We start from the raw sequence: 15840 nt of genomic DNA, 5'->3' as shown, positions 1-15840 counted from the left end.
TATTAACGTTCTTTTTTAATCACACTCAGAAATAACATTATTATGAGTAGGTCGTCATATTTCGAATATATAAAATGTGTAAATTACAGAAAGTTGCTATGATACTTAGGCGATACTGTTTTGAAGTTAGAAAGCGGTAATACATGCAGACACTGATTCATATTAGTTTTGATCAATCCTGACTTGGAGGTGCTAAGCTTAAAATATCGCTACTGAATTGAATGACCCATGTGCGAAGTAATGAAGTAGTATTTATCTCTTTCCTTAATCTTTGGACTTTCTCCAAATAATGACATGCATTATAAATAACATTATTATTTGTTGAGGACATCAAATTTACAAATTGTTGTACAGGTTGACAATCTTTCTGTGTAAATTTTAAAAAGTATGTTTTCCTAAGTGAACTGTTACTATTACAGATAAACAATAAATGCTACTCATCTTCGATATATAATTCCTTATTCAATTTACAAAATGGAAAATACCTTTTAGAGTACAAAATGTTACAATATCTTCCAATTTCTACAGTCAAACCAAAATTACTATATCGAAATCTTGATTGGTGGATCTGAGTCTTAATGGAATATTACAGGTGAGACAAGATTCAACATTCAGTAATGACTTAAATTGTTTATAATGCATACACTTTGAGAAATTAGCAAAATCAACTGTTCTTGCGGAAGGTTACCACAAAGTGTCTGCTTAAACAAGGATATAAAATATTTTATATTTCCAGCTTCCTGCGATATCCATAAAAGTCCAAATCCACACCTAAATAATATGTTCTTTATGTGTGTGACCCAATTAGAAGTTTTTTCATTATTAAGTGATTTTAGCATGTCATAACACTGCAAAAGTAGTCTTGAGTGATCTAAATGAATAAGTCTACACCAATATATAATAGTTTTAGTCAAATATACAGTCATAAGTGGGATTCACAATCCCCTAACACCTTACAATTTGTTGACTTTCGACCAACCTGTAAATACCATGTACAAAGTTTAACTTGTATCTTCTCAACTTCTATACAATAATTACCCCCCCCATAACTCAGATCCATAAGTTAAAATAGGCATTTGGAAAAAAAACATAATTTTAGTCTTATGAGTATTGACATCTATACCAATTAAAGTACAAAACTGTTCCAAAGCATCTACCTTTTTTTCTGAAGCAACATTGGAAACATCATCCACAAATATTAAAGCAAATACGTTGTAAAAAACAGGACAAATATGGACATCCTGACCACCATGTTTCCATAGTCATTCAAAACTGATAAATGAAAATGATGAATATTTGCAGACTTAAAATACGGCTCTGACGTGTGCCAATCTGGCAAGAGAAATAACCTGACAAACCTTTGTTTGTCGTAACACAAGCACTAAGTTTGGAATACATAGATATAACAATGTCAAGAAATGTACCTTTAATACCAACGTCACTGAGACCTTTGAAAAGGACATCAAGCTTTATAGAATCAAATCCATAGAGAAATCAACAGACAGTAAAATCTTCCCTTTTCCGTATAAGTATAGTTATGTTTAATGGCCTGTAATGAAAATATGTGGCTGAGTAACTGGCTCTAAAGCCAGCCTGTACTTCAGCAATGATATTATGGGTGCCACAGCATTTTTGAAGTCTTGAAATTAAAACTGAGGAGTAAATTTTACATAAAACATTAATCAATGAGATACCACGATAAGTATTTGGACTATCTCTGTCACCCGACTTAAAAAGAGGGCACACGATACTCTTATCCCATTCCAGAGGAAATACACCACTGTCAAAAGTGTTATGAAAAAGACCTGACAGCACTGAAGCAATATGTAACGTAGCAGACTTAATGAATTCTGCAGCAATACCATCTGGACCAGGGGACTTGTTTCTACCCAACTTATCTATATGAAAAAATATTTCCTCATTAGCAAATACCATATCTAAATCAGGTGTTGATCTATCTCTTACAAACAAAACATGTGATCTATTATCCATATAAATACAGAATCAATGAGTATATCATTGCCACTGTCATGTGACAATAAACAAACAAACAACTGCTTAATCCAGGCTTGATCAGATATTATATTTGATAAGCCATTAGACTATGCAACTTGCTTGACAATTTTCCAAGAAGACTTATTAAGAAGGGTTATTTCTAGCTTCAAACAACTTTATTCTATTTTCCTCTTGATACAGCTGTTTCTTCACAGAAAATATCCTTTTAAAGTCTAATCCCATGATCTCTATGAGCTCTTAAAGCTACGTATTTATCCCTTTTAATGTGTTCTAAGTGCTCTGTGTCCCACCATGGTGGTTGGCACAGCACTTTTTACAGAACTTGTATAAACTCTCCTGGCATGATCAGGTTCTGACTGATATAACCCAGTAATACAAGAAATTGCATCATCTACATTTAAACTGACAGCATTATACAAAACATCATAAGTATCTGACAACATCGACTATTTTTTTTTGTAATAAACATTCACACTGAATTTCACTGCAAACATATTTAACCCATTGGTCATGATTCAGATCTAATGTATCAGAGTTTACAGAAGGAATAATAAGGGACAATACCATAGAAAGTGATTGGACTCATCACCCACTGATACACCAAAACTGGATATAGGGCAGCATTTATATTTTCTGTGTCTCTCATCGCCCGACCGACCCTTCTAATTTTATTGCCGACACCCACCAAAAAACATTTTTTTCATTCCAACGCCGCCGACTCGAACATAAAACGTACCATCCTCGTCATATAAAATGTTTATCTATTAATCAGTCGCAGCCACAAGTCCAAAGAACGCGAGAAATTGTAATAAGAATTACAATAAATGAGAATCAAGAACATTATTCAGATTATTTTGTATTTATTAAGTTTGGGTTTTTCCCCCGACCGACCGACCCATGTTCAGAATGTGGTGGCTACGTGAAACACATAAACATTATGACCATTTAAGGAAATATTGCTGTGGACGCAACCACATAATCAACCAAACTCTGACCATTACGCGTAAAGAATGTAACTTATCTATACTTATCATCATGTAATCTACCATTAAGTGTATGGATTCCGTACGGACAACATAGTACAGACAACTCTTTCAATAAGTGTGTTGCACAATATTATCTTTACTGCGTCTTGGCAAACGAAAGTAATCTGACTGATAATCAGTGTCATTGTTAACATTGTCAGCAATAAAGTTAATGTTATCATCAGGGATATAGTCCATTCTTAGTTCTGGCTTCTGAGGTCACCAGCAAGAAATAACTCCTTAGATGGGTGATCAAACATAATAACATTCAAATAGTGTTCTCATATTGACATACCATCATCATCGGTGCTGTCATAGATGGGAGATCCTCCATGTGACAAATATGGGAAAACCAGCATTATATCAAAGTTCCAACCAAAACGTGTAGTCTTAAACAGCAGGACTACAATTTTTTCAAAAGTATTTTACAGTCTATGTACGTACCCATGGCCAGTCCAAACTTCCCGTAAGAGACGAGTAACACAGTCACCGAAACGGCCTAGTGTTTTGGTTTTCTTCCTAACAAAGGCAAATATTCTGAAAACCTATCTAACGTGCGAAAAAATGATTCACAAAACCCCACTAAATCTAACCTATGTTAAATGTAAGATGTTTTGCCTTTTCAAGCAGGAACAACTATTTCCGATTACAACGCCTAACTACATGTCGTCATTAGTGTGCAAACACGACAACGCCTAACTACATCTGACTACATGTTGTTACTAGCGTGCAACCACGGAAAACGCCTAAATACATCTGAGTACGTCATCATTAGTCTGCAACCACGACAACGCCTAAATCAGTATGACTACATGTCATCATTAGCGTGCAACCATGACAACGGCTTAATACATTTCAGTACATGTCATTATTAGCGTCCAACCACGACAACGCCTAAATACATCTGAGTACACGTCATCATAAGTATGCAATCTTGACAATGCCTCACTACATCTGCGTACATGTTGCAACCAAAATTACGGTGAAACCATGACAACGCGATATCGTGGTTAGAGGCTTAATCTTCACAACGCCTAACTACATCTGCGTACATGTCATTATTAGCCTCTAACCACGATATCGCCTAAATACATCTGAGTACTCGTCATCATAAGTATGCAATATTGACAACGCCTAACTACACCTGCGGACATGTCATTATTAGCCTCCAACCAAGACATCACCTTACTACATCTGAGAACACATCATCATAAGTATGCAATCTTGACAACGCCTAACTACATCTCTGTACATGTCATTATTAGCGGCCAACCACGACATCGCCTCAAAACATCTGAGTACATGTCATGATAAGTATGCAATCTTCACAACGCCTAACTACATCTGCGTACATGTCATTATTAGCGTTCGACCACAACAACGCCTAAATACATCTGAGTACACGTCATCCTAAGTATGCAATGTTGACAACGCCTAACTACATCTGCGTACTTGTCATTATTACCCTCCAACCACGACATCGCCTAAATACATCTGAGTACACATCATCATAATTATGCAATCTTGACAACGCGAAAATACATCTTCGTACATGTCATTATTAGCATGCAACCATGACAACGCCTCAATACATATGAGTAAACATCATCATAAGTATGCAATCTTGACAACGCCTAAGTACATCTTCGTACATGTCATTATTAGCACGCAACCATGACAACGCCTAAATACATCTGAGTACATGTCTTCATAAGTATGCAATCTTGACAATGCCTCACTACATCTGCGTACATGTCGCGAGCATAATTGGGGTGAAACCATCGCAACACCTAACTACATCTGCGTACATGTCATTATTAGCCTCAAACCACGACATCACCTAAATACATCTGCGTACACATCATCATAAGTATGCAATCTTGACAACGCCTAACTAGATCTCCGTACATGTCATTATTAGCACGCAACCATGACAACGCCTAAATACATCTGAGTACACGTCATCATAAGTATGCAATCTTGACAATGCCTAACTACATCTGCGTACATGTCATTATTAGCACGCAACCATGACAATGCCTAAATACATCTGAGTACACGTCATCAAAAGTATGCAATCTTGACAACGACTAACAACATCTGAGTACATGTCGCGAAAATTATTAGCGTGCAACCATGACAACGCCTAAATACATCTGAGTACACGTCATCATAAGTATGCAATCTTGACAACGCCTAACTACATCTGCGGACATGTCATTATTAGCGTCCAACCACGACGACGCCTAAATACATCTGAGTACACATCATCATAAGTATGCAATCTTGACAATGCCTCACTACATCTTCGTACATGTTGCAACCAAAATTAGGGTGAAACCATGACAACGCCTAACTACATCTGAGTACACGACATCATACATACATACATACATACAAATATTTGTAAAGCGCTTTTTATCAATCTTATTGCTCAAAAGCGCTATCTGAGTCCACTTTATCCATGTGCAGAGAATAATAGGTGAGTCTTGAGTCCACTTTTAAAATTTGACAGTTCTGTTTCGGAACGAAGGATGGATGGTAAATTGTTCCAGAGGAAGGGTCCTGCTCTAGTGAAGGACCTGTCCCCATATGACTTAGTTCTAGTTTGTGGTATTTCAAGGAGAGACTGGTCCCTTGAGCGGAGTGATCTAGTTGGGTGATATGGTGTAAGGAGATCCGATAGGTATTTTGGAGCTAGACCGTTTAGACACTTGAAAACAAGGAGCAGGATTTTGTAGGGTTTTGAGGGCAGGAGAGATGTGTACAGATTGCATACATAAGTATGCAATCTTGACAATGCCTAACTATATCTGTGTACATGTCATTATTGGCGTCCAACCGAGACAACGCCTAAATACATCTGAGTACACGTCATCATAAGTATGCAAACTTGACAACGCCTAACTACATCTGCGAACATGTCGCGACAATTATTAGCGTGCAACCATGACAACGCCTAAATACATCTGAGTACACATCATCATAAGTATGCAATTTTGATAATGCCTAACTACATCTGCGGACATGTCATTATTAGCCTCCAACCAAGACATCACCTTACTACATCTGAGAACACATCATCATAAGTATGCAATCTTGACAACGCCTAACTACATCTCTGTACATGTCATTATTAGCGGCCAACCACGACATCGCCTCAAAACATCTGAGTACACGTCATCATAAGTATGCAATCTTCACAACGCCTAACTACATTTGCGTACATGTCATTATTAGCACGCAACCATGACAATGCCTAAATACATCTGAGTACATGTCATGATAAGTATGCAATCTTCACAACGCCTAACTACATCTGCGTACATGTCATTATTAGCGTTCAACCACAACAACGCCTAAATACATCTGAGTACACGTCATCCTAAGTATGCAATCTTGACAACGCGAAAATACATCTTCGTACATGTCATTATTAGCATGCAACCATGACAACGCCTCAATACATATGAGTAAACATCATCATAAGTATGCAATCTTGACAACGCCTAAGTACATCTCCGTACATGTCATTATTAGCACGCAACCATGACAACGCCTAAATACATCTGAGTACATGTCTTCATAAGTATGCAATCTTGACAATGCCTCACTACATCTGCGTACATGTCGCGAAGCATAATTGGGTGAAACCATCGAACACGCCTAACTACATCTGCGCGGACATGTCATTATTAGCCTCAAACCACGACATCACCTAAATACATCTGCGTACACATCATCATAAGTATGCAATCTTGACAACGCCTAACTAGATCTCCGTACATGTCATTATTAGCACGCAACCATGACAACGCCTAAATACATCTGAGTACACGTCATCATAAGTATGCAATCTTGACAATGCCTAACTACATCTGCGTACATGTCATTATTAGCACGCAACCATGACAATGCCTAAATACATCTGAGTACACGTCATCAAAAGTATGCAATCTTGACAACGACATAACAACATCTGAGTACATGTCGCGAAAATTATTAGCGTGCAACCATGACAACGCCTAAATACATCTGAGTACACGTCATCATAAGTATGCAATCTTGACAACGCCTAACTACATCTGCGGACATGTCATTATTAGCGTCCAACCACGACGACGCCTAAATACATCTGAGTACACATCATCATAAGTATGCAATCTTGACAATGCCTCACTACATCTTCGTACATGTTGCAACCAAAATTAGGGTGAAACCATGACAACGCCTAACTACATCTGAGTACACGACATCATACATACATACATACATACAAATATTTGTAAAGCACTTTTTATCAATCTTATTGCTCAAAAGCGCTATCTGAGTCCACTTTATCCATGTGCAGAGAATAATAGGTGAGTCTTGAGTCCACTTTTAAAATTTGACAGTTCTGTTTCGGAACGAAGGATGGATGGTAAATTGTTCCAGAGGAAGGGTCCTGCTCTAGTGAAGGACCTGTCCCCATATGACTTAGTTCTAGTTTGTGGTATTTCAAGGAGAGACTGGTCCCTTAAGCGGAGTGATCTAGTTGGGTGATATGGTGTAAGGAGATCCGATAGGTATTTTGGAGCTAGACCGTTTAGACACTTGAAAACAAGGAGCAGGATTTTGTAGGGTTTTGAGGGCAGGAGAGATGTGTACAGATTGCATACATAAGTATGCAATCTTGACAATGCCTAACTATATCTGCGTACATGTCATTATTGGCGTCCAACCGAGACAACGCCTAAATACATCTGAGTACACGTCATCATAAGTATGCAAACTTGACAACGCCTAACTACATCTGCGTACATGTCGCGACAATTATTAGCGTGCAACCATGACAATGCCTAAATACATCTGAGTACATGTCATCATAAGTATGTAATCTTGACAAAGCCTAACTACATCTGCGAACATGTCATTATTAGCGTCCAACCACGACAACGCCTAAATACATCTGAGTACACATCATCATAAGTATGCAATGTTTACAACGCCTAACTACATCTGCGGACATGTCATTATTAGCCTCCAACCAAGACATCACCTTACTACATCTGAGAACACATCATCATAAGTATGCAATCTTGACAACGCCTAACTACATCTCTGTACATGTCATTATTAGCGGCCAACCACGACATCGCCTCAAAACATCTGAGTACACGTCATCATAAGTATGCAATCTTCACAACGCCTAACTACATTTGCGTACATGTCATTATTAGCACGCAACCATGACAATGCCTAAATACATCTGAGTACATGTCATGATAAGTATGCAATCTTCACAACGCCTAACTACATCTGCGTACATGTCATTATTAGCGTTCAACCACAACAACGCCTAAATACATCTGAGTACACGTCATCCTAAGTATGCAATGTTGACAACGCCTAACTACATCTGCGTACTTGTCATTATTACCCTCCAACCACGACATCGCCTAAATACATCTGAGTACACATCATCATAATTATGCAATCTTGACAACGCGAAAATACATCTTCGTACATGTCATTATTAGCATGCAACCATGACAACGCCTCAATACATATGAGTAAACATCATCATAAGTATGCAATCTTGACAACGCCTAAGTACATCTTCGTACATGTCATTATTAGCACGCAACCATGACAACGCCTAAATACATCTGAGTACATGTCATCATAAGTATGCAATCTTGACAATGCCTCACTACATCTGCGTACATGTCGCGAGCATAATTGGGGTGAAACCATCGCAACACCTAACTACATCTGCGTACATGTCATTATTAGCCTCAAACCACGACATCGCCTAAATACATCTGCGTACACATCATCATAAGTATGCAATCTTGACAACGCCTAACTAGATCTCCGTACATGTCATTATTAGCAAGCAACCATGACAACGCCTAAATACATCTGAGTACACGTCATCATAAGTATGCAATCTTGACAATGCCTAACTACATCTGCGTACATGTCATTATTAGCACGCAACCATGACAATGCCTAAATACATCTGAGTACACGTCATCAAAAGTATGCAATCTTGACAACGACTAACAACATCTGAGTACATGTCGCGAAAATTATTAGCGTGCAACCATGACAACGCCTAAATACATCTGAGTACACGTCATCATAAGTATGCAATCTTGACAACGCGAAAATACATCTTCGTACATGTCATTATTAGCATGCAACCACGACAACGCCTAAATACATCTGAGTAAACATCATCATAAGTATGCAATCTTGACAACGCCTAACTACATCTCCGTACATGTCATTATTAGCACGCCAAACCATGACAACGCCTAAATACATCTGAGTACACGTCATCATAAGTATGCAATCTTGACAATGCCTCACTACATCTGGCGTATTACATGTCGCGACATAATTGGGGTGAAACCATGCAACAATCTAACTACATCTGCGTGCAGACATGTCATTATTAGCGTCCAACCACGACAACACCTAAATACATCTGAGTACATCGTCATCATAAGTATGCAATCTTGACAACGCCTAACTACATCTTCGTACATGTCATTATTAGCACTCAACCATGACAACGCCTAAATACATCTGAGTACACGTCATCATAAGTATGCAATCTTGACAATGCCTAACTACATCTGCGTACATGTCATTATTAGCACGCCAACCATGACAACGCCTAAATACATCTGAGTACACGTCATCATAAGTATTGACAACAACAACATCAGGACAAAATTTTAGCGGGTTTTGACAACGCCTAAATACATCTGAGTACACGTCATCATAAGTATGCAATCTTGACAACGCCTAACTACATCTGCGTACATGTCATTATTAGCAACGAAACCATGACAACGCCTAAATACATCTGAGTACATGTCATTATAAGCGTGCAACCACTTGACAACGCCTAAATACATCTGAGTACATGTCATCATAAGTATGCAATCTTGACAACGCCTAACTACATCTTTGTACATGTCATTATTAGCGCCCAACCATGACAACGCCTAAATACATCTGAGTACACGTCATCATAAGTATGCAATCTTGACAATGCCTCACTACATCTGCATACATGTCGCAACCATAATTAGGGTAAAACCATGAGAACGCCTTACTACATCTGCTGACATGTCATTATTAGCGTCCAACCACGACAATGCCTAAATACATCTGAGTACACGTCATCATAAGTATGCAATCTTGACAACGCCTAACTACATCTGCGTACATGTCATTATTAGCACCCAACCATGACAACGCCTAAATACATCTGAGTACACGTCATCATAAGTATGCAATCTTGACAATGCCTAATTACATCTGCGTACATGTCATTATTAGCGTCCAACCACGACAACGCCTAAATACATCTGAGTACACGTCATCATAAGTATGCAATCTTGACAACGCCTAACTACATCTTCGTACATGTCATTATTAGCACGCAACCATGACAACGCCTAAATACATCTGAGTACACGTCATCATAAGTATGCAATCTTGACAATGCCTCACTACATCTGCATACATGTTGCAACCATAATTAGGGTGAAACCATGACAACGCCTAACTACATCTGCGGACATGTCATTATTAGCGTCCAACCACGACAATGCCTAAATACATCTGAGTACACGTCATCATAAGTATGCAATCTTGACAACGCCTAACTACATCTTCGTACATGTCATTATTAGCGTCCAACCACGACAACGCCTAAATACATCTGAGTACACGTCATCATAAGTATGCAAACTTGACAACGCCTAACTACATCTGCGTACATGTCGCGACCATTATTAGCGTGCAACCATGACAATGCCTAAATACATCTGAGTACACGTCATCATAAGTATGCAATCTTGACAACGCCTAACTACATCTGCGTACATGTCATTATTAGCCGTCCAACCACGACAACGCCTAAATACATCTGAGTACACGTCATCATAAGTATGCAATCTTGACAACGCCTAACTACATCTTCGTACATGTCATTATTAGCACGCAACCATGACAACGCCTAAATACATCTGAGTACACGTCATCATAAGTATGCAATCTTGACAATGCCTCACTACATCTGAGTACATGTCGCGACCATAATTAGGGTGAAACCATGACAACGCCTAACTACATCTGCGGACATGTCATTATTAGCGTCCAACCACGACAACGCCTAAATACATCTGAGTACACGTCATCATAAGTATGCAATCTTGACAACGCCTAACTACATCTGCGTACATGTCATTATTAGCAGCACGCAAACCATGACAACGCCTAAATACATCTGAGTACACGTCATGAAGTATGCAATCTTGACGACAATGCCTAACTACATCTGAGTACATGTCATTATTAGCGTCCAACCACGACAACGCCTAAATACATCTGAGTACACGTCATCATAAGTATGCAATCTTGACAACGCCTAACTACATCTGCGGACATGTCATTATTAGCGTCAAACCACGACAACGCCTAAATACATCTGAGTACACGTCATCATAAGTATGCAAACTTGACAACGCCTAACTACATCTGCGTACATGTCATTATTAGCGTCCAACCATGACAACGCCTAAATACATCTGAGTACACGTCATCATAAGTATGCAATCTTGACAACGCCTAACTACATCTGCGTACATGTCATTATTAGCGTCCAACCACGACAACGCCTAAATACATCTGAGTACACGTCATCATAAGTATGCAATCTTGACAATGCCTAACTACATCTGCGTACATGTTGCGACCATAATTAGGGTGAAACCATGACAACGCCTAACTACATCTGAGTACATGTCATTATAAGCGTGCAACCTTGACAACGCCTAAATACATCTGAGTACACGTCATCATTAGTCATTATTAGCTGCAAACCATGACAATGCCTAACTACATCTGAGTACATGTCATTATAAGTATGCAATCTTGACAACGCCTAACTACATCTGCGTACATGTCATTATTAGCGTGCAACCACACAACGCCTAAATACATCTGAGTACACGTCATCATAAGTATGCAATCTTGACAACGCCTAACTACATCTGCGTACATGTCATTATTAGCCTCCAACCATCACGAAACATGACAACGCCTAAATACATCTGAGTAGTACATCGTCATCATAAGTATGCAATCTTGACAACACCTAACTACATCTGCGTACATGTCATTATTAGCATGCAACCATGACAACGCCTAACTACATCTGAGTACTAGTCATTATTATTCGTCCAACCACGACAACGCCTAAATACATCTGAGTACATGTCATCATAAGTATGCAATCTTGACAATGCCTAACTACATCTGCGTACATGTCATTATTGTCGTCCAACCATGACAATGCGCTTAAATACATCTGAGTACACGTCATCATAAGTATGCAATCTTGACAACGCCTAACTACATCTGCGAACATGTCATTATTAGCGTCCAACCACGACAACGCCTAAATACAACAACACGTCATCACGTCATCATAAGCATGCAATGTTGACAACGCCTAACTACATCTTCGTACATGTCATTATTAGCGTGCAACCACGACAACGCCTAAATACATCTGAGTACATGTCATCATAAGTATGCAATCTTGACAACGCCTAACTACATCTGCGTACATGTCATTATTAGCGTCAAACCACGACATCGCCTAAATACATCTGTACACATCATCATAAGTATGCAATCTTGACAACGCCTAACTACATCTTCGTACATGTCATTATTAGCACATCACCATGACATTAAATACATCTGAGTACACGTCATCATAAGTATGCAATCTTGACAACGCCTAACTACATCTGCGTACATGTCATTATTAGCGTCCAACCATCAACGCCTAAATACATCTGAGTACACATCATCATAAGTATGCAATCTTGACAATGCCTAACTACATCTGAGTACATGTCGCGACCATTATTAGTGAAACCATGACAACGCCTAACTACATCTGCGTACATGCGCGATCATAAGTATGCATTATTGACAGCGTGCAACCATCTCGACAATTATTAGCGCCTAAATACATCTGAGTACATCGTCATCATAAGTATGCAATCTTGACAACGCCTAACTACATCTTTTAGGACATGTCATTATTAGCTGAGTACACGTCATCATAAGTATGCAACAACGCCTAACACATCTGCGTACATGTCGCGACCATTATTAAACCATGACAATGCCTAAATACATCTGAGTACACGTCATCATAAGTATGCAATCTTGACAACGCCTAACTACATCTGCGTACATGTCATTATTAGCCTCCAACCACGACATCGCCTAAATACATCTGAGTACACGTCATCATAAGTATGCAATCTTGACAACACCTAGCTACATCTTCGTACATGTCATTATTAGCACGCAACCATGACAACGCCTAACTTCATCTGAATACTAGTCATTATTAGCCTCCAACCACGACAACGCCTAAATATATCTGAGTACATGTCATCATAAGTTTGCAATCTTAACTATCCCTAACTACATCTGAATAAATATCATTATTGTCGTCCAACCTCGACAATGCATCAATTCATCTGAGTACACGTCATCACAAGTATGCAATCTTGACAACGCCTAACTACATGTGCGAACATGTCATTATTAGCGTCCAACCACGATAACGCCTAAATACATCTGAGTACACGTCATCATAAGTATGCAATGTTGACAACGCCTAACTACATCTGCGGACATGTCATTATTAGCGTCCAACCACGACATCGCCTAAATACATCTGAGTACACGTCATCATAAGTATGCAATGTTGACAACGCCTAACTACATCTGCCTACATGTCATTATTAGCCTCAAACCACAACATCGCCTAAATACATCTGCGTACACATCATCATAAGTATGCAATCTTGACAACGCCTAACTACATCTTCGTACATGTCATTATTAGCACGCAACCATGACAACGCCTAAATACATCTGAGTACACGTCATCATAAGTATGCAATCTTGACAATGCCTAACTACATCTGCGTACATGTTGTTATTAGCAGCAACCAAAATTAGGGTGAAACCATGACAACGACTAACTGCATCTGTGTACATGTCATTATAAGCGTCCAACCACTACAACGCCTAAGTACATCTGAGTACACGTCATCATAAGTATGCAATCTTGACAACGCCTAACTACATCTGCGGACATGTCATTATTAGCGTCCAACCACGACGACGCCTAAATACATCTGAGTACACGTCATCATAAGTATGCAATCTTGACAATGCCTCACTACATCTTCGTACATGGTGCAACCAAAATTAGGGTGAAACCATGACAACGCCTAACTACATCTGAGTACACGTCATCATACATACATACATACATACATACATATTTGTAAAGCGCTTTTTATCAATCTTATTGCTCAAAAGCGCTATCTGAGTCCACTTTATCCATGTGCAGAGAATAATAGGTGAGTCTTGAGTCCACTTTTAAAATTTGACAGTTCTGTTTCGGAACGAAGGATGGATGGTAAATTGTTCCAGAGGAAGGGTCCTGCTCTAGAGAAGGACCTGTCCCCATATGACTTAGTTCTAGTTTGTGGTATTTCAAGGAGAGACTGGTCCCTTGAGCGGAGTGATCTAGTTGGGTGATATGGTGTAAGGAGATCCGAGAGGTATTTTGGAGCTAGACCGTTTAGACACTTGAAAACAAGGAGCAGGATTTTGTAGGGTTTTGAGGGCAGGAGAGATGTGTTCAGATTGCATACATAAGTATGCAATCTTGACAATGCCTAACTATATCTGTGTACATGTCATTATTGGCGTCCAACTGAGACAACGCCTAAATACATCTGAGTACACGTCATCATAAGTATGCATTGTTGACAATGCCTCACTACATCTGCGTACATGTTGCAACCAAAATTAAGGTGAAACCATGACAACGACTAACTGCATCTGCGTACATGTCATTATAAGCGTCCAACCACTACAACGCCTAAGTACATCTGAGTACACATCATCATAAGTATGCAATCTTGACAACGCCTAAAAACATCTGCGGACATGTCATTATTAGCGTCCAACCACGACGACGCCTAAATACATCTGAGTACACGTCATCATAAGTATGCAATCTTGACAATGCCTCACTACATCTGCATACATGTTGCAACCAAAATTAGGGTGAAACCATGACAACGCCTAACTACATCTGCGTACATGTCATTATAAGCGTCCAACCACTACAACGCCTAAGAACATCTGAGTACACGTCATCATAAGTATGCAATCTTGACAATGCCTCACTACACCTGCATACATGTCGCAACCATAATTAGAGTAAAACCTTGAGAACGCCTTACTACATCTGCTGACATGTCATTATTACGGAACCAAGGATGGATGCGTAAATACATCTGAGTAAGGGTCATCATAAGTATGCAATCTTGACAATGCCTAATTACATCTGCGTACATGTCATTATTAGCGTCCAACCACGACAATGCCTAAATACATCTGAGTACTCGTCATCATAAGTATGCAAACTTGACAACGACTAACTACATCTTCGTACATGTCATTATTGGCGTCCAACCACGACAATGCCTAAATACATCTGGAGTACAGATTGCATCATATAAGTATGCAATCTTGACAACGCCTAACTACATCTGCGAACATGTCGTTATTAGCGTCCAACCACGACAACGCCTAAATACATCTGAGTACACGTCATCATAAGTATGCAATATTGACAACGCCTAACTACATCTGCGGACATGTCATTATTAGCCTCCAACCACAA

Source organism: Haliotis rubra, unplaced genomic scaffold (genome assembly GCF_003918875.1).
Source record: "Haliotis rubra isolate DU_JTF1 unplaced genomic scaffold, ASM391887v1 Scf1232, whole genome shotgun sequence".
In the NCBI taxonomy this organism is placed as follows: domain Eukaryota; kingdom Metazoa; phylum Mollusca; class Gastropoda; order Lepetellida; family Haliotidae; genus Haliotis; species Haliotis rubra.
Note: the sequence above shows the minus strand (reverse complement) of the source record.